We start from the raw sequence: 19,762 nt of genomic DNA on the forward strand, positions 1-19,762 counted from the left end.
TATTGGTCCTGTTTCCGTGGCGGCTACAAATAACTAGACAAAACAATACAAACTACAACTGCATTCTGCAAAAAAGAATTATACTAAACCTTTAAAATCTGATGGTCCCTTGGATTACTTGACCCCAATGCATTTCTGTTTTTTCTTGAATATACAGTTTTAGGTGTCATGTGATGATCACACGATATGACTACCTGAGAGCAGCACTGCTTATTTAAATACATATAAAGGAGCTAGGAAATTTCCCAAAGCTCAATTTTTGCTCCTTTTTAGCCATTTAAATCCATCTAACAATTCTATAGGGTGTGGAATTTCTATATGCCACATACTCACAGGCTCAGTATCTTTGTACATTGTTTGGCAGGCTAGAGCAAGTGCATGCTGTTGAAGTTATTTGCTCCAATTGTGTGAGTGTGCATGGTATGTTGCATAAATACATACAATAGGATACGGGTCATCACACAGTGGTGGCACTCCGACAACGTCAGATATATAGAATGTAGCAGATATATTAGAAATAGCACTTCTTACATGTCTATCTGCGTTCTTACACCAAGTTCGTCTACATGAATACATTCTTTGATGAGTCCTTCATTATTTTGCATGGGTGTTTTTCCATAGGCGTAACAGTAATAATAAATCATTTGATCTAAACAATACAATCAAAAGTTGTATTTACTATGTTGCTTCCCAGTAGCCTGCTGTTGAGATGTGCTATATTTGCTGCTAGAGTGTATTGCTCTGCCAGAACACCAGTTTATTTCTAGAAATATTTGATTCAAAGGAGAGCTATTATGCTTAATCCACTTAAACGATGCCCAAGCGTCAGATAATGAGGTTTGCACATTTGGAAGTCAACCCTGAAATAAGTTTTAGATGGCTCTTCATGCTTATGCTTGATTTTAGACAGAGTTCTACTGCTATCCAGACTTCCTTATAAGGGCTGCAGATTGACTGCACTCAGGAAATGTGGACTTATGTATCCGGAAGTCCTCGGGAGCTCTTGTGAGCATGACCAATCATAGCAGAGTGGGCTGAGGGTGGAGTAACTTAAGCAGACCATTTGGGTCGGAAGCTGGAAGTCCATGAAAAGCAGAAAGAGGTGCAGAATCTGGAAGGCTTTCTGTGAGGGTTATCATGTGTAGCTGCTCTATAGGAGTCCACAACTCAATACAAAGAGACAAAAATGAGCATAATAAGTCAGGTGAAGGTGTGTGTTCTCCTCATCTAGTATTAATAATGTGAGCATTGTATCTATTACTTTACGTCGGGATGTTTTATGGGATGTTTTTTTATGTAAATAACATTGTCAAGCAAACAGTTGTAGCAGAGAAAACGCACCAGAGTTCATTTTAACCAAACATGACAATTGTGAATGCACCTATAGGAGGTGACTTGAGATGGGGACACCTTGGTATGCATACTGAGGTATGCATACTACCGGGATAGAGATATGCTGAATAAAATAGATACTGGAGGATTTTTGATACAGCACTTGCATCAGATTTAATTAGAGTGTGTAGGTGTGCTGAATATACTCGGCAAGTAGGTATTGAGCGTGTATTGACATGCCTCTGAAATTACAGTTAAAAACATTATTCACAGCTCCCCTCATTTTGCCTTTGCATCCACATGCAAAGTGCCAGCTTGTTTACTGTCACAGTTTGGTGTCAAGTGTACTGCAGGCCAGGCGGCTCGAGAAACATAGACTCCCTACGTACACGTCAATATTTGAGGGAAGAATTCCTTTCAAGGACTCACCATGATTGAGGGGACAGGAATGCACATGTTTTTTGGTGGGCTGGTAAAATAGGTCATTACATTTCAAAATGTAATTCTTCAAATAAACATCTCACGAGGGCATTTTATTTGCCAAGCTATTTCACTGCTAGAAAATACCATTATCAAGGAGGGACGTCCGATAATATTGGCATAAAAAAGAGGTTCATATATATACGTATATATATTTTTTTTTCCACAATAATGATAATGGTGCCTTAAAATACGATCCACGATTTGTTTCGGAGGAGTATGACTCTAGCAACCTTGCGGTCGAAATGAACGAAAATTGTATGTGACCAAACATTCGATTGAGGGAAGAGTTGCTGCCTTTATCGGTATTGATTCTTATCGGTATCGGTAACAAAGAATCTCTGGTGACAGGTATTGAATCACACAAACAAAAGCACAAAGTAAGTACTTCATCTGTAGGTATAGCCAACAGTACTATAGTGTGTCCAACAGACTGAAACCACAGCAATAAACTGAAGAAGCCATAAATGTTCAGTGTTTATCTTCAGGCTGAGAAACCTCACACCGTACTGATAATGTGTGTGCATGTGTGTCTCGACACAGCAGATTCAAACAGTGTGGTCCGAGCGAGTCGTGACACTTGGCGAACAGACACACACATGTCTGTCTGTGTACTATTTAAACAGTATGTGTTGAATTTCACAACAAGCTCATAAAGGATGTGGAGATGTGTTGGTGTCCACGGGAAAATAAATCAAGACTGTTTGCCTTACTTAGTGTGTCTGTGTGTGTAAAAGTTTAACAATGCTAGAGAGCAAATGAAAGATGAAAGCATGTTGTGGCTAAAATAATGGCGTCAAATATATTTATATATACCAAATTTCCGGGATTAAAAGTCATACTTTTTATCATGGTTTGGCTGGTCCTGCAACTTATACTCCAGAGCGACTTATAATTGTTTTTTTTTTATTCTAACAGCCATAAGAGGGTGCTTTGGGCTCTTTTTTTAATCTGTTTTGTATCTTTTAAAACGCACAGGAAAGAGAAAGATGTGTGTTCATGTTTTCCTTTAAGTGCTAATTAGTTTTAATTCCGGCAGAACAACAATTTTTAGAGGGAGAAAAGCTCAAAGTTTGGTCCATCTTCTGCAGCATGCCGATAACTAAGTATGTCCGATAATTATCAGGCCTGTTACCGATAATTATCAGGACCGGTACCGATAATTAAAATGCAAAAAAAATGCGATATCAGATTTTTGCCCTATTATGAAAACCGATATTTAAAAAATGCTGTATACAACACATGTGTTCATTCCACCTATCCACCATCCATATCAGTATTGGAATTGAGAGTTGCACAATATCGGCATATGAGTTTTCGGCAAAAAAAGTCAATATCTGACACCCCAACCAATAACTGAGCGTCTGTTTTTAGCGTAAACATTCCAAACCTTTACTCACATGTCATATACATGATGATGAATCGTATACAGTACAAATGATGATTAGCTGTCATGTCAGTTGGCAAGGGTGTGGTGTTTCTTTACTACCAACAACTACTGGCCAAAAAGGCAAACTCAAGTAAATGTTTGTGTAAATGTTAACATCTGCTCCTTTTAGTGCTGCCATGTTCCTCTGTGATATGCACACATGTCTAATAGAATTGAATGATCACACAATGCCACGGTTAATCAGGCCACATGTCAACGTGGCAGCAAATAGGCTAAGAAATCACCACAGCTGAGATCCCAGAGTCGAACACTTCAAAGCCGTGTCAAACATCTCGTCTCAAGATCCAATCTTTTAAAAGTGCTAAAGTTATTAACTGGGAAAAATAGATGTCTTCAATAATGTTCACGTGAGCAGGCCGAAACACCAAATATTTCTAGGTTCCTGGGCCCAAACAATGGCAGCATCTGCTGCCAGGCCAATTCTGTAATGGACAGCCTCTCTCTCTCACTCTATGAGCTGTGAGCCTTGTTCGCCCGGCCAGTCACTAATGTAAATGAAAAGCAGTGGAACGGGGAGTTGCTAATGTGTGGGCAGGAACAAAGCCAGGGTCCCAATGTATTGTATCAGCTCTGTGACATATATCCCAACATCTCTCTTACGCACACGCATGCACGCACACACACACGCGCGCGCACACACTCTCCTTTTGTCTTTATTGACATCTCCTCAAAATCAATAAAAATGATCTTGGAGTCCATCCCCATTTGGCAGCATCATCTTGAAAGTAGCTTCTCCAGAATATAGCAGCCATACTGTACAATGGTCCAGCCGAGCGCATGTAATTTACCATTGATTTCCCCCCCACACTCCTGCCTCCTCTAAGTCACTGCACACAACACAAAAAAATCTAACTTCATCACATTCACCGTTAATGCACATGCACAATAACCCTATTTTCTCTTGCCCTCTGGTAATTTCACTCTTTCTTTATCTTTTATGCTTTCTTTCTATTACATCTTTTTTCTTCCCCTTGCTTCATGCTTTGGCCCTTTTCTTGAAATCTCTTCACAGGTCACTGTTCTTTCACAGTAATGGACCACTTCTGCAAATGTTGTGTTCTCAACATTTTTTGTCCACTCTAAAATGAAGATGTTTCATATTCTGAAGCTCTGTAAAAATAGTGCTTTATTTGAATTGTAAGTTAGCCCCAAACTGAATAATTATATTATTGAACAATATGCTAAGACTAAATATTGTATCTACTTGACCATTGTATTACATTTAAAACATATAAAATAAAATAAAATAGCACAAAATTTTACGTATTTTCCGGACTCTAAGTCCCGCCAGAGTATAAGTCGCACCAGACAAAAATGTGTGGAAGTTATGGTGATCAAAATAAAATGGAGACCAACAGACTAAATAGACATCTGTTAACATAACGAGAATAGCTGTACCAGATACTGGAACACAAGCCTACTGTGACAATCTAGTGGCCGTCAATGTGGAAAAAACACAGATAAAAGTCACTCCGGGGTATAAGTTGCAGGACCAGCCAAACCATATAAAAAAGACTTGTAGTCCTTAAAATCTGGTTATTTCTACCTCTTTTTATAATTGGTTTATCTAAATTTGGATGTGTATATAAAATATTCATAATATTTGCTATTACGACTTTTGCTGACAATCTATTAAATAAATTAAAAATTAAAGACTAACAACTTTAATGAACAAAATTAGAAAATTAAACTTGCCAGCTGGAAATCAGCCATAAAGTAAATATGTTTTTTTTTAATAAGGCTAAAAGTGGATTTTTCTGAAAGAAGAATAAAGGTGCTATCACAGACAAGACAAACAATAATACGGGAGAAAAAAAGCACTGAAAAAGAAGTGTAATAGTAAAGTTAAAAGAAATGAGGGGAAAAATTGACCACTATCCATTCTATTCTGCTGCATAATGGTATACACTCTGATGACGTATATGACATGCTTTCTTCTTCATACATACGTACGTCATTGATTGTAAAATCAGAAGACAGAAAACATTTTGTCAAATCCTACCCTTAATCTAAGGATCTTGTTATATTTCAAATGTAACATTTACTGTATGTTCTCGCAAATATGATTACACACACACAGACAGCTGTCAGTCAGTCTTTTGAGAGCGCTATGTTGTTGCTTACGTCTGACACCGTGCCTCAGCCACTCTAAGCCTATTACTGTATTCATTCACTGCTGTTCACAACACACACACAAACATTGGTGCTATCATCCAGACCTTATTCAGTAAGCCTAGCCTATCCTCCAGTCATATCGTACATCAGGCTTGCAACAAACACACACTGTGTCCCAAACTCTCTCACACATACACACACACACACACACACACACACTATCTGAATCAATTTTTTCCAGAGAGGGGTTGTTGTCGCTATTTGTTGAGGGTATCGTTTACAGCCAAGGTGTTTGGAGAAAGACACCTCTCCCATGGCGTAGTGTGTGTGTGTGTGTGTGTGTGTGTGCAAGTGGGGCTTTGCTGTTTCCTCCACGTTATCAGTTCTATTCCAATGTATTTCTTATCGAGGTGGAGGTGTGAAGGGAGGTGGGGAAAGAGGGGGGGGCGACGACCGACAATACAAGCTTATCAAACGTCCTCAGCCATGATTCTACCTGTCACTCAAGACCCACATGCACACACACACACACACACACACACACGCAGTATCACTAACAGCGAGCGCGTTTGATTGATAGATGGCTTTACCAACAAGTAGAAAGCAGGGATCAACATCACTTTTTTTCCTGACATACACTGACATAAACTGCGTATGGACGCGTGTGTGTTTGAAGTGAGCCAGAACATTCCAAAGTAACAAAGGTGGGATTAGGGATGCATTAGTTGGCCTTGCAGCAAGAGTCCTGTCAATAAGAGTGGCCAGAATAAACTGTGAAACCTCGATAAGAAGACAAAAGACAAGTGAGATAGCACCAAGAGGAGCGAGTGGGAGAGGAAGGTGGAGGGAAGGATCAATAGAGAGAGAGGGAAAGATGGGTAAATGACATGAAGGAGAGAGAGAAAGGATCGATATGAGGAGAGGAGAGAAAGTTTTCACAAAAGAGTTGGCTGAAGATGGTTAAGGCATGGTGGTGAAGGGTATGTGGTTAAGATTGAAGGATGGAAGAGGAGAAGTTGGGTGTTTGGATTTAGGTCGTCTCTCATTTATCGCAGTTTATTGATTCCAGACCCGACCGTGTTAAGTGCATTTCTGCAAATTGGGATTCCATATTTTTAAATTGACTATTTTCATAATTACAGTGTGGTAAACTTATTACTAGAACCCTCTAGACATGAAATAACACTCCCATAGTCACCTTTACACTTATATTACCCAATAGACAATTGAAGATATATATATATATATATATATATATATAGATATATATATTATATATTGAAGACATATTATCTACATACTGTATTGTATATAACTCTGGGAAAAACTGGGAAAAACTGTTGATTTTGTTAATACTTGGGTTGTTTATATTGTTTATTTTTCTATATTGTTTATTTTGTACTGCTTAACTGACTCTGTACTCTTGCTGCTGTGCAATGCAAATTTCCCCACTGAGGGACGAATAAAGGCATAACTTATCTTATCGTATCTTAAGATATAAATAGGACTTGTTGCTGTAAATCTGCTCCAGTGGCGCAGACAGGAAGTGGGGTTGTGGGTTTATAGTTGAGGTTTAGCATAGAGTGATGAGTGAAAACTGCAATTAAAGCCTGTTGTTCCTGGTCTCATCAAACATCACAGTAACATTACTGACACCTAGTGGCGAGTGTAGGTTACTACATATAATCACAATGTCCATGATTGCGTTTTCTGAATGCCTTATATTTTCCATACATTTTCTATACCGCTTATCATAACGAGGGTCGCGGGCATGCTGGAGCCTATCCCAGCTGTTACTCTGAACTGGTCGCCAGCCAATCACAGGGCACATATAGACAAATAGAAGGAAACAGAAGAATCTCATCGGAAAGTTGTAAGCAAATGTGCAAGCAATGGCTAGTTTCAGCTTTCATTTCAGCAGAATTTTGACACAACCTTGAGGTAGAGAAACGATGATGAGGTCGTACGAGTGGGGTTGTGTGCTATTTCCTCTTCCTCACCTATATGCTATTTATCAATGGGTCAAATACACACAATTTTCAATTTGTTGTTGAAGAGCTTTTAGTCCTACAAAGACTGGCGCCATGAGAGGAGGTTGAAGGCCAGCCGAGAGCAGCAAGGGAGGGGTGGTTGGGATGTATTGTAATTGTTTTGCAGACTGCCGTTAATTAATTTTCTTCATTTATACCGGGGACACTACATAGGCCTGGGAGCTATAGGTAATGATAAAGAGGGTGAGACGTGAATACACAGAGCGAGAGCTGAGGGAGGCAGAGCATCCTGTTACTGTCAGCAAGGCAGCGAGTAGCTCGCTGTCACACAAAGACACAATGAGCCCCTGCAACAAACAGCCACTTAAAAAGCAGCCTGGCAACAGAGAGCAAATTCAATTAGAGAAGTAATTAGTAGATACAGGACCAGGCAAGCAGGCTGCGGAGACCCCACAACACAGCATTTAATAGGTGCCAATAGGAGGGGGACGCCGTCATAATTAAGAGGCAATCGCCTATGTCAATGAATACCTAAAAATACACAGCCTCCCCAATGCTGAACTATTAATTCAGTGATCACAAAATATTTCAGAAGATGATTAATACAGCAAATTCATTTTGAAAGACTAATTTCTGGAAAGATAGCAAGACAATTGCACATAATGCATCATGACTGGCATTTATATTGCTAATTAATTTTTTTCTCTCCGATAATGTGTGGAGGGACTCTTACCATGCATGAGTGGGTGTTTATTGCCTGCGAGGCAGCCCTCGCTCAAATACACTGTTGAACAGAACCCGGAACGCCTCCTCATAGAACGTCGCCGCTCATGAGCGAAAAAGAAACAACAAAAATACAAAAACAAACCATTAAAAGTAAGTACAGCTTCTTCCCTTTCCACCTCAATACCCCTCCGCTCTCTCCTCATGTAGCTCCCTTTCCACGCCAGAGCTCCACGGAGACAAAAGACAGCAATTAAACTAGATGATAAGGATGTGAAATAAATCAGCAGGTTATTGATTGATTTGTTTCTCTCTTGAGGACGGACGGAGCATGACAGTGGCTATCTCTTCACACATGCGGCTTCTCTACCTCGAAAAAAAATAGCTTCCTCGCCTACTAAAATTCCTTAACATCCATTCAACAAGCTTTCATACAAATGACAAAGATACATTTAAGAACATAACAATCACTTAAGTTAAATGTGTTTGTTGGTGACCGTGTGAGACGACATCCTAGTTTGTTCCTGGGCCTGATGTTGCTGTCACCACCTCAGTGTTTAAGTCATGATCTTGTCAGGAAGGCATTCATCTTAACAATAACAGGCCAAAAGAGCTGCAGGGTGACTCTCTCATTCAATACAGTGTTTCCGTTTCATCGACTAAAAATGCTTCAAACCCAAGAATGAAAGGAAAGGAAACATTTTAAACCTTTGTAATATTTCTTAATTTTGACCTAAATTTGTATTTGGAGGACACAATATTTGGACCGAGATTTCAAGGCAGTATGCATGCATCCATCAGCCAAAGTGGTCATATGACTATTGTGTAAAAAATGGTGGATGTCATATCATGTTGATATTAATCATGATTTTCTCTAGAAAATAAATGTAAATAAACATTCTGAACATTGTGTATAGGTGGGTATCATACTCTCATAACAAGACCATAATGTAGTGATAATTTTTTTTCTGAATGCAGCACTTTGATTGGCCATCCTCAAATTTTTTTGCTTAGTTTAGGTCACTAATAAAGAAAAAGTAAGTCAGAAGTGCAGAAGTACAGTGTGTCTACAAGCAACCAGTTCTATCTGAAAAACCAGTCTGCACATTCCAATATATTCATTTTAACATTGATATAAAGGGCTCTAATTCCGTACACCAGGCGTAGGCTCGGCACACCTGTCTTGTGCCATCTAGCGCTGCCCCACCAAATTAGACCCCATCATGTTTTGTTTTCATTTGCTGTAATCTTTTTCTTGGAAGTGGACAAAATGAGTGCATGTAGAGAAATGTCACAGAAATTGACGTTTGCGCCACAGTTTCTTGGAAACGACAAGACAGATAATTATAAGCAGCTGGTGGAAAACCTACTGAAGTCCTACTAAGCCCTTGGCTCACTGAGATACACTTTTTGCATTCCCATCTAGATTTCTTTCCATTGGCCTGTGAAGAAGAAAGTTATGAGCACGGGAATTCCACCAGGACAATGCTACCATGAATCAAATCAAATAAAGATATCAGGGAAAGTTTATGATTGCTGACTACTATTGCAATGTGGTCAGTGATGACCCCACTGCTGAGTCTATCAGACAAGGCGAAAAGCATCATTCAGATGCTGAAAAGAGGGGAACTTTTTTGTTTTAAGTGATACTTTAGCTTGTTTTTCCCAAGATATTCAATCACCTGATGTCTTAAGATAGTTCTTGTTTATTTGTTGACACATAAAGAAGTGCAACTTAAATATTTCAAAAGAGCATTTTAGTTTGAAGCAAATCTATTGTATAAACAGATGTGATTTTGATGTGAAACGATATCATTAAATATCTTGAATGCTATAACTACTATATGCTGGTTAGCTATCAGTGTATCTTATCAAAATAAATGAAATTTGTATCTGGCCTGTGAATGACTGGCAACCCGTCCAGGGTGTCACTGGAAACTTCCTAGGTTTGAATTTCATCACTAGATAAAAATATTCTCATATTTTGTTTTATCTTTGGCACGGGAATGAAACGCAGGGCCCAAGTTGAGTGGGGGCATGGGGATGGGGGGAGTTCAGGCTCTGATGATGAAGTGAATTTCCACATCCACATCTTTTAAATACAGATTTAGTTTCTCAGGCTTGGTTAAAAATGGGAGAGGGGGGGTGAATCTCCATATGCAGAATTTACATATTCATCTATGACAGTTGGAGTTATTTGCTGCCCCATTTTTGAGTGATGTGAGCGAAAAATATCCATTTAGCCATATCATGGCGAATGATCAGGACTCATAAGCCAGGCAATAGGCTGAGAGGGGAGGATAACACTAATATGGCCTCACATTTCTTTGCAGGACTAGTTAATGCCATTCACTGAGGAAGGTAGATGATCGACTGGGGAGCAGAGAGATGGGAGAAAAGGAGATGGACATTAAGTGGCCTTCGGAGTCCATGGCTGCTGCTTTAAGAGCCAATTACCACTCTAATGGAGTTAATGCCAGAGATGAGATGGGCTTGCCAGATGAGAGGGGAGAGAAAAATGACAGTCAGACAAACTGCAGCAGAGAAAATGATTAGTATTTGTTAATCTGATGGGAAAATCATTAAGCATCAAACGTACTGTAACACATCAGGAAAGAAACCAAAATGAGACGGAGGGGGCAAGGACACGTCGCACAAAATACACAGAGATGTGTCTCAGTCTCATGATCCATCATGTTAGGATGCAGATTAGAACTGTGATCTCCGGGCTTATAAACGATTTAGCCAATTACCAACGTTATCTAAAAACGCTTTAATTTGCCATTCAGGGCTGCAACAGGGGCCCTCAGAGCTGTCAATGAGGGTGATTAGAGCCCAGATTGCAGCTTCGGAGGGCCCAAACATCTGCTGCCAGAGTGACTTGGAGATGTCGATGCAGAAAAAAACAACTCCTCTTCAGAGCCTGGCATCTGATTAGCAAGGAGAAGACAGAGAGAAGAGAAGAGGAGATAAAGAGGATGAGCGTAGAGAGGAAAGAAGAAGTGGAAAGGCCTGTCTTGGTCGTCTGCCAGCGAGCACAGCGACAAGGAAGGCCCATCTGTGCGCCCTCACACTCAAGGCATGGCAGATGTCGAAGCAGATTGATTTTCATTCAGCTGCCATGATACCCAAGTGGAAAAAAAAACACACACACACACACAATCACGGTGTTTGAAAGCTCCGTCAAGTACCCGTGCTGCTGTTGGCTGTCACTTTGCCAAGCGTTTTCTCTCCTTCCTGTCATTTCCTCATTCTCCAGCCCTCCCTCTCTCTTTCCCCATCTCTCTTCCTCCGCCTATCGCCCTCAGCGAGTGCAAGCAGAATCTAAACGCCACATCTGGTGCTCAAATTAAATCATTTACAGTCCATAGAGAGAAGAGACGTTTAGTGACAATACAGCCGGTAGGGAATCAGTGTGCTTTCTCTTGTGGAGCTAACACTATCGTCTCTGCTGGCATCTGATTAGATGTCAATACAGACGTGTTCAGATATGCAAGACGCATTTTCTTGCACCATTCTGTAAATGAGAAGATTGAAAATGTCATGGAGACGGCCGATGGTGTGCCAGCGTGGCCTCTGACACCTGAACTCCCTCGTGTCTCCGCTAACATCTGCACCTCTCAGTGTTGGCTTGACAAACTTATATCAGAAATACAGTTGATCCATAAATAATATAAAACACTGGCAAACGCACCTGAACATGATACGGATGATGATCAGTGGATGTTTAACACAATACACTATGGAAAACTTTGTGTACATTGCTGGATAACTCTCAGTTTTCCAACACCGCAGTTTTTGTATGATTCAGTTCTCTACACAGATTTCTGCAACAATTTACTTTGGTTCTCGTACACTGTTTTGGTCCTTTGGTATTGCTTGTAACAAACTTGTATTTTACCCAAGATGCATGATGGACAAGAATGGACAGGCAGCATGCAGTGATCCAACTGAAGAGAGGAACACAACACCGTGTGAATGTGAGGTCAGATTTTTTTAAGGAGGTATTTTTGTGATGTAAATGTATTTGAATACATATTGTTTCGAGGAGCCAAACTCTCTACGTAAGTAACCCCAGAAATTAACCGGAACTACATTTCTCATCACCAAAATCTGACCAGAACTGGGCGGGCTAAGTCACGGTTGATGGACGATACCGCTGATGGGGATACCATACATTCATTCATTTATTTTCTACCGCTTATCCTTATGAGGGTGGCGGGGGTGCTGGAGCCTATCCCAGCTGTCTTCGGGCAAGAGGCGGGGTACACCCTGGACTGGTCGCCAATCAGCCAATCACAGGGCACATAGAGACAAACAACCATTCACACTCACATTCATACCTATGGACAATAACCTAGCATGTTTTTGGAATGTGGGAGGAAACCGGAGTACTTGGAGAAAACCCACACATGCATGGAGAGAACATGCAAACTCTACAGAGATAGGTGAGTGTGGAATTGAACTTGGGTCTCCTAGCTGTGAGGCATGTGTGCTAACCACTCGACCACCATGCAGCCCGGATGTCATACAACTTCATGTAAAAAAAAATTCCCAACTATCCCTTTAAGTTTACACTCACTCGCAACACTGCGATCTGACTTAGTTGATCTTTGGTGATTAACAATGAAATAAAAACGGTATCCTAATATAAAGTTATAATGATATCCAAATGTTATGACTTAGTTTCAAAGGCTGTATGTTTATACTGATGTGATAATGACACTTGTATGCTAACAATGGACAGAACTGCAGCATTTGCATGTTCTATCTGTGTTTACATGGGTCTTCTCTGTGTACTCCGACTTCCCTCCACATTCCAAAATTGGCTAAAATCGTCTAATCAGACAATCAAACTTGCCCATAAGTGTGAATGTGAGTGTGAATGGTTGTTTGTCAATCTGTGATTGACTGGTGACCAGTCCTGGGTGTATCCAGTTTCTTGCCAAATGTCAGCTGAGTTTGGTTCCAGCTAACCTGTCACAAGCAGTATAGAAAATGGATAGCTGAATGGCTAATGATACATTTTAATCAAAAACTCAAAAACTACACTACAAAATTGCAAGAATGCACCACTTGGGAGATATTAAGGAAGTGTGATAAAAAGATGTTGACTAGTAGCCCAGCCTGGGAATGGAAGGACTTTTGTGAAATCCTTGTGGTCATCCATCATTATAGTCAGACAGCAAACGCCTTTGTTTGTCCGGTTCTGGTCCGCACTAGACAGGTCTGCATGGCTACTGGATAGACTGTAATGTGTGTGAGAGAGAACAGAGGCAGACAGCTGAAACTGTGTCAAACAGTGGAAGTGTGTGTGGCGGGAGGCAGTTGACCCGGTGTCAATTAGGGAGCCCATATCGTTCCATTCCCTGGGGGCGAGGCCGACTGAAACATTAAATCATTTCATTCATTTCAAACCGATCACGCTGTTTCCCCCCCTTACATGTCTGAAAGCTGAGGTTGCCTGCTGGTTTGCTGACATTTAAAGAAAAAAATGGATCAAAGTAGCTTAGTGAATTTAAGATGTGGCAGTAGAGTTATTCACATTTTAAGTAATGATAGACCAAAATATATACACATTACATAAAGTACTTATAAGTAGTTTATGTGAAAAATGTAGACGGTGTCTTAGAAAAGTCCACTATTGGATGATTTGATCCGGGGGAGTCTGATTCTACTATCAATCATACTGTCCAATCATACTAAAAAGGCCTTTTGATCAAGAATGTACCATTTTGACTAGGGTTGGGCATCATTTGAAATTGAACAATTCCGATTTTGATTCCTATTCCTGGTTTAGATTCCATCTCCTAACGATTCTCCATTATGATGCATTTAAAAAGCAGGGTCATAAAAGTTTGCATAGTTGAAAAGAGCGTGCTAACCAGGGTTCTTTTTGGATGAATTGCCTAAACTTCCCCATTATTTTTTTTATATGAACATTTAACTTCTGCAGTGATGAAGGAAAGAAGGGAAAAAGTGATTTAAACAATACAAAATAGGTGAATAATAAAATAAAGAAATCAGCAATAAATAAAAGTAAATAAGACTGAAAATAATTAATCATAATACAAAATGAAAAAATAAGTACAATGATTAAATATTAATGCATGATTAAAACATCTGATAGAAACATGCGTAACAATCAATGAATGGAATATTGACATGCATTATTTAAAAAGAAATTCAGTTTTCATCAGTTGTCGATGAGTTTATTCCATCAAGCTGGCAATTGGCAATACATGAAAACTTGCTTGCAAAGTCTGATTTAGTGTTAAATCCAGTATTTCTGATTGCTGTTTGTTGGTGGCAGACTCCAAATCAGCTTTTCCATGAAATCCTCTCTGACAAAATGTGACAAACTATTGTTGTTCTTTGTCTCCATATCACTCTAATCCTCTTTCTCTCTCTCTTCCTGTCTGCATCCCTCCATCTCCCTTCCCAATTGCAGGAAAATGCCTCACTACTGGCCGCTGTGAATGCACACACACACACACACACACACACACACACACAGAGCTAGACCATAGCAATGTGGGTCTTACTGGGGGGCTAATCTGTGTGGTCACGTTTTGCATATGCATATGGGTGTAATAGAGAGCTGGCTGGGGTCATTTGGCTCTTGAACATTGCGTATGTGTTGGCAACTATGGCAAACTAACTTGATCGGACTTAGGAGAGGACCCAATGGATTTGGATATTAGAGGCACGTGCATGCATATGTGCATGTTGGCTCATTCTCAGGTTGACATACAGTATGTCCTTGTGTCTGTTTGGCTGCTTTTGTAGGTATGCTGTGGATCAGTATAAGCCTTGAAAACCTATTGTACTGCAAAACCCCATCCTCGCTTATATTTTTTTTACCTCTTTATTTCATAGTCCGTATCCATGCGTCTGCTAATATGCTAAATACACAGATGTCTAATACAACACAGTGTTCTGGATTTTTCTATTTCATAAAAAAACATTTGCCTGACAAAAAAAGCACTATTATGACTATTGTTATGACTATATCTATTTTTTTGTTTTTAACATTACTATTAATATTTACCTTATCTGATAATATTGTGAACTCCTCTAAAGGATCCTGTGAAACGTGAAGCATAATCTTCTGCTGTTCAAGCAGAAGCTGTACATTTTTAAATGTGATCAAAGTTAGTTAAGATTTGTCAGATCAAAACACAATCCCTGCAAAAGATGTGTGGTACTAGCATCATGCATTATATGAACCATGGTTCTTTAACATAAAAGTAATATCCTGAAATCTGCAATATATTTTACATGTGTCCGGCGACCAGTCCAGGGTGTACCCCGCCTCTTGCCAAAAGTTTGTTGGGATAGACTCCAGCATACCCCTAATGAGGATAAGCAACATAGAAGACAGATGGTGTCTTTACATAACTACACATCAACATGAACAATTAGTAGTTACAACTGCTGATATTATTTTCATTTTTATAACTTGTAGTTTTTGTTTTAATTTGTGGAAAAATGTTCAACTGATAAAGGCATCATGCTTAAGTTATGCACGCAATGTTAGAAAACATTTCGAAATGTCCTTTCATTGTTTTGTGACTCAGATAATTTAATAAAAAGTCTATTCAGACCTAATATATTTTCTTAAGAGTGAAGTCAAAATGTCATTGCATCTCTTTTTGTGAGCCCAGTATCATGTATTGTCTCATCTCATGAGTTGAGTGTGACACCTCTAGTTCATAGACAAATAGGCCATTAATTTTGTAGACCAGGCACAGGCACAGCGCACCTGCCTTGCTGTATGTATTGCTGAATAGAGGAGGTCGGAGCTGGCAAGCTTTCTTCGCACCTTTGGCACGTTGTTTTGTCACAAAATTGTTACTTCGCTAAGCTGAATATGTGGACTCCTCTTCTGGTGCACCGCCACGCCCATCTCGGCACAGTCCAGTCTACAAAATTACCAAATTGGCTGCGCACAGTGGTGCACTGGACCAAATTGCCACTGTGTGGCCTGCGCAACGGCGCGCAACGCCGCGCAACGCCGCGCAAAGCAACGCCACGCAATGCCACGCAACGCCACGCCACACAGTGCCACACAGCGCCACCCTGCGCCACCTTGCGCTGCGCCAGAAATTAGAACCTATAGTGTCTGAATAAACTTCTAGCACTTTTAATGCAAAAAGTTACAGCAGCGACTTCCTTTACTAATGCCTGAAACATTAGTCCTAACAATAACTGGGTAGCCGGAACATTGAGCCACTAATGTGAATTGACTCAATTGTTACCACACACGCTGATATCCCATCGTATCTTCTCAGAAAAGTTTTCTCTATCAGCCTCTTAAATGTCTGGCCCTCAGCTATTACCCGCTTTCCCTCCTCCCGCCATCTCTACATCTTAATGCATTTCATAAAACATCAGGCGTAGAGGGAAGGGCACAAGATGGATGATGTGCTTTTTTTTGGCAACAGCTAAAGGATGGGGATAAAGGGTTGAGTCCTGTCTGTCTATCTACCTGAGTCTGTCCGTCCACTTGCTGCATTAAGACGCTGTCCGGCTTCTTTTCAAAGCCAGCCACTCTCAACCGTCACAGGGCTTTTGTCCCCCCCCCCATTCTCCCCATCCCACCACCGCATCAACGAATCCCTGCCTCTCAGCCCACCAATGAGTGTCTCTGTAATGGCCCAGAGGGGAAAAACTAAGAAAGTGTGTGGAATGGAGGAATGGAAAGAGAAAAAGATAGCGAGAGGGAGCAACTGGAGGGTGAAGGAGGGAAGGGACAAAAAGAGAGGAGAGGCTGAAGACGTGAAAGGAGACACAGGAGGAGATGAACGGAGGGGGTAAAGATGGGCAAGTCTTTAGGAGGAAGCCAGGCAGCACTAAGAGTCTCTGTTGCTGCCCAGTCAGGCCTGCCGTCCCCGGGGCCACTAAAACCTTCCCTCCTCCTCGTACCACATCGCCCCCTGACTGCTGACTGCCTTCATCACCCTTCATCACACAATATTTGGATTGCTATACTTGTAGGGACTTTTCACAGGATAAATTAAAACCAATCTAAGTGGCGATTGTAGTTCATGAAGCTTACATTAAAGTTACATAACAACATAAGGCCTAACTGTTGTGCCTTCATAGAAATATGTTGGATGGGAAGATGATTCTTAATTGAAATACAGTAGGTTTAAGGTGGCTTTGTGTCATCATTTTTGCATAAACTCTGTTTTATTAGAAAAATTTAAGGCAAACAATCGACAAAAGGAGAGGCGTCTAAAGTGGGGTTCCCAAACTAATGGAGTGGGGACACCGATGCCAAGGCTGGACAAGATATTGGAATATATCAAGTTATTAACAGAAATTAATAGTGTAAAAAAAAACAAAAAGGAATTGGCAGCAACAAGTGCAAAGCTTGTTGTATTGGAAATCGACTCATCTCAATGTGGTTCAAATTGATCCGATGGCATGAACTCTTATTTTGAAAGGAACTGTCAAAGTACAAGTAAACTAAACCCAGATGCCGACACATTCCTTCAGAATAAAAAGGATGCAAAGGACAAAAAAATAGAAATTAAAAGTGTAAAATATATGGTACACACACACACACACACACATATATATATATATAATTTTTAAAAAATAATAATTATGGGCGATTGTCTGCTCGAGATTCATTTTGCAGTGACAATGATGTCACAGTTGATTTGTAAGAGTTGGAAGTAGATTTCATAAAATATGTAAAATGTTTTGATAAAAAAACTAAAATTTTGTACATACTGCATAAATAAATATAAATAAATAAATAATAAATACATACATAACATCGTATACTCAACTGTAAATAGAAATATGTTTGGAGACAGTCCAAGATATTTGGTATATTCTGTAATATACCACTTTAATTGTACACAAATACACCGACAGGATCACCACGAGTGTCATCTCTGCTCCAGTATTTGGTCCTCATAAGAGTGGCATCAGTAAAAGCATGTAGACACACATACACACACACACAAACACACACACAGCCAGTGGCCTTGGGACTAATTGCTAGATTGAAGCAGATTTTCCTGTTCACTTCAGAGCTGTAATTGTGAAGAGAGCAGAGAGGAATGACAGGGCTTCAAGCTGAGAGGACAAATCACCAGGGGCCACCGATTATGATGTCGGTGTGTGTTTGGGTGTGTGTGTGCGTGTGTGCACAGAGGGTGAAGGGTTAAGCCTACCATCACTCAATTCCAGGTTTCCGTGGCACTGACCTCAAACCGCCACACAGAAACTCACACACACACATACTCACACATCACAAATGTTCTCATACAGTAGAACAACTTGAAAAAAACACAGTGGAGGTAAGAAATCGGTGTGTAGTGCAGTTTCCTTTGATATTTACCAGAAATCATGTAAAATATGCAAATACTTAGCATATATGGGTCAAAGAGTAAGGGGCCCAAAGGTAGCCAATCGGAGTGGATTGCAAAGGCTTTCTTCTTCTTCTTTCATCATCATGATTATCATAACCACATCGTGTCAGTGTGAAAATATGTAAATGAGACTGAAAGACCATACTGTGGGTACAGTAACTACACAAAAATATTTGTACTTGCTAATTGAACATGATGTCCCTGCACATTACTATGTTGAACGCACAGTCGAGTATAAACACAAAGACAGATGAACAGCAACCCCATTGCCTCTTTAGCACACTTCCTCCTCCTGCAGGAGCCTCGTCAGACTCTGCAGGACAAAATGGACTGAAAATGACAAAATGGAAATACACATCATGGGCATGCAGCACAGCATGCTTTTTGCTTCACACCCGGGAAGGCCTGTATAGAAACAAGCACACAACAACACAACTAACTACACATGGAGCGTTTCTTTTCCATACTGTAATTTGTTGAAATACCAAAAAGGCAGAATTAAACCTGTTCGAGCCAGTTAGTCAAACATTAGTGGAGTCAGTTCAGTCTTCTTACCTTGGAGTGATGTCATCAAGGTTCTTATGACAAGGCCTCTCGTCTTGTTCTCTGATTGGCTGCTGCCACATCAGGGTTACATCCATTGCAGGAAAACTAAATCAGAATCCGCTGCTGGGAGGCTGGAATATGGAGCTTCGTTCTATTGGTCCTTTTGGACAAATTATGTAAACACTAATACAAGACTTAAGATTTAATACTCCTGTCTACCTGCCAGCCTGAACTTAGCGACTCACAATAATTATTCATGCACATTTCCCCGTCTATCCACTCACACAATTTGGCCTCGCCACCCTCATTCTCACTTCTCAACCTTCACCTCCATCTCTATTTACCTGAGGTCCAGCCCACCCTCTCATCCCCATCCCAGTCTTGGAGCACCTACAGCGGGCCCAGCTCTGCGTTCCCTGCGTCTCCTCTAGCCTGCCTTCCCTGCCTCCCTCAGCTCAGGCTTTCTGCTCAGTGTTCAAGGGGAGAGCCAGCTAGGAATGCTGTGGCTCTAGACGTTTTGCCCAAGCCCTACGTCTCTTTCACTGAGGCAAGATTAGTTCATACAAAAACTCAACAATACACCACTGAAAGCCATTGTTGATATTCAACATTTTTCACATAGCGGAGCAGAATAGACAATGTGGCAGCCGGGAAAGCACGAAGTGGACTAGGAGGGCCGATGGCTGATGCTATCTCAGCCCAGTGAGGGCCTTAATCCTTTTTTTGTACATACA

At 40.5% G+C, this 19,762-nt stretch overlaps 1 protein-coding gene across 5 annotated transcripts in view; it reads right to left on the minus strand.

Moving 5' to 3' along the window:
• LOC131129406 (transcription factor Sox-2) overlaps positions 1 to 19,526 on the minus strand; it is a 69,037-nt gene extending 49,511 nt beyond the window's left edge. For 2 of the 5 annotated variants that reach the window (XR_013627256.1, XR_013627255.1), the window contains exon 1: positions 19,038 to 19,526. The gene's annotated coding sequence lies outside the window, so the exon portion shown is untranslated. The remainder of the gene's footprint in view (positions 1 to 19,037) is intronic. The other 3 variants (XR_009129836.2, XM_078790013.1, XM_078790012.1) reach the window with 3 other exon arrangements.
• Between the last annotated feature and the right edge of the window lie 236 nt (positions 19,527 to 19,762).

This window comes from Doryrhamphus excisus, linkage group LG4, assembly GCF_037039965.1.
Source record: "Doryrhamphus excisus strain RoL-2023G ecotype Guam linkage group LG4, RoL_Dexc_Guam_v1.1, whole genome shotgun sequence".
NCBI lineage: Eukaryota > Metazoa > Chordata > Actinopteri > Syngnathiformes > Syngnathidae > Doryrhamphus > Doryrhamphus excisus.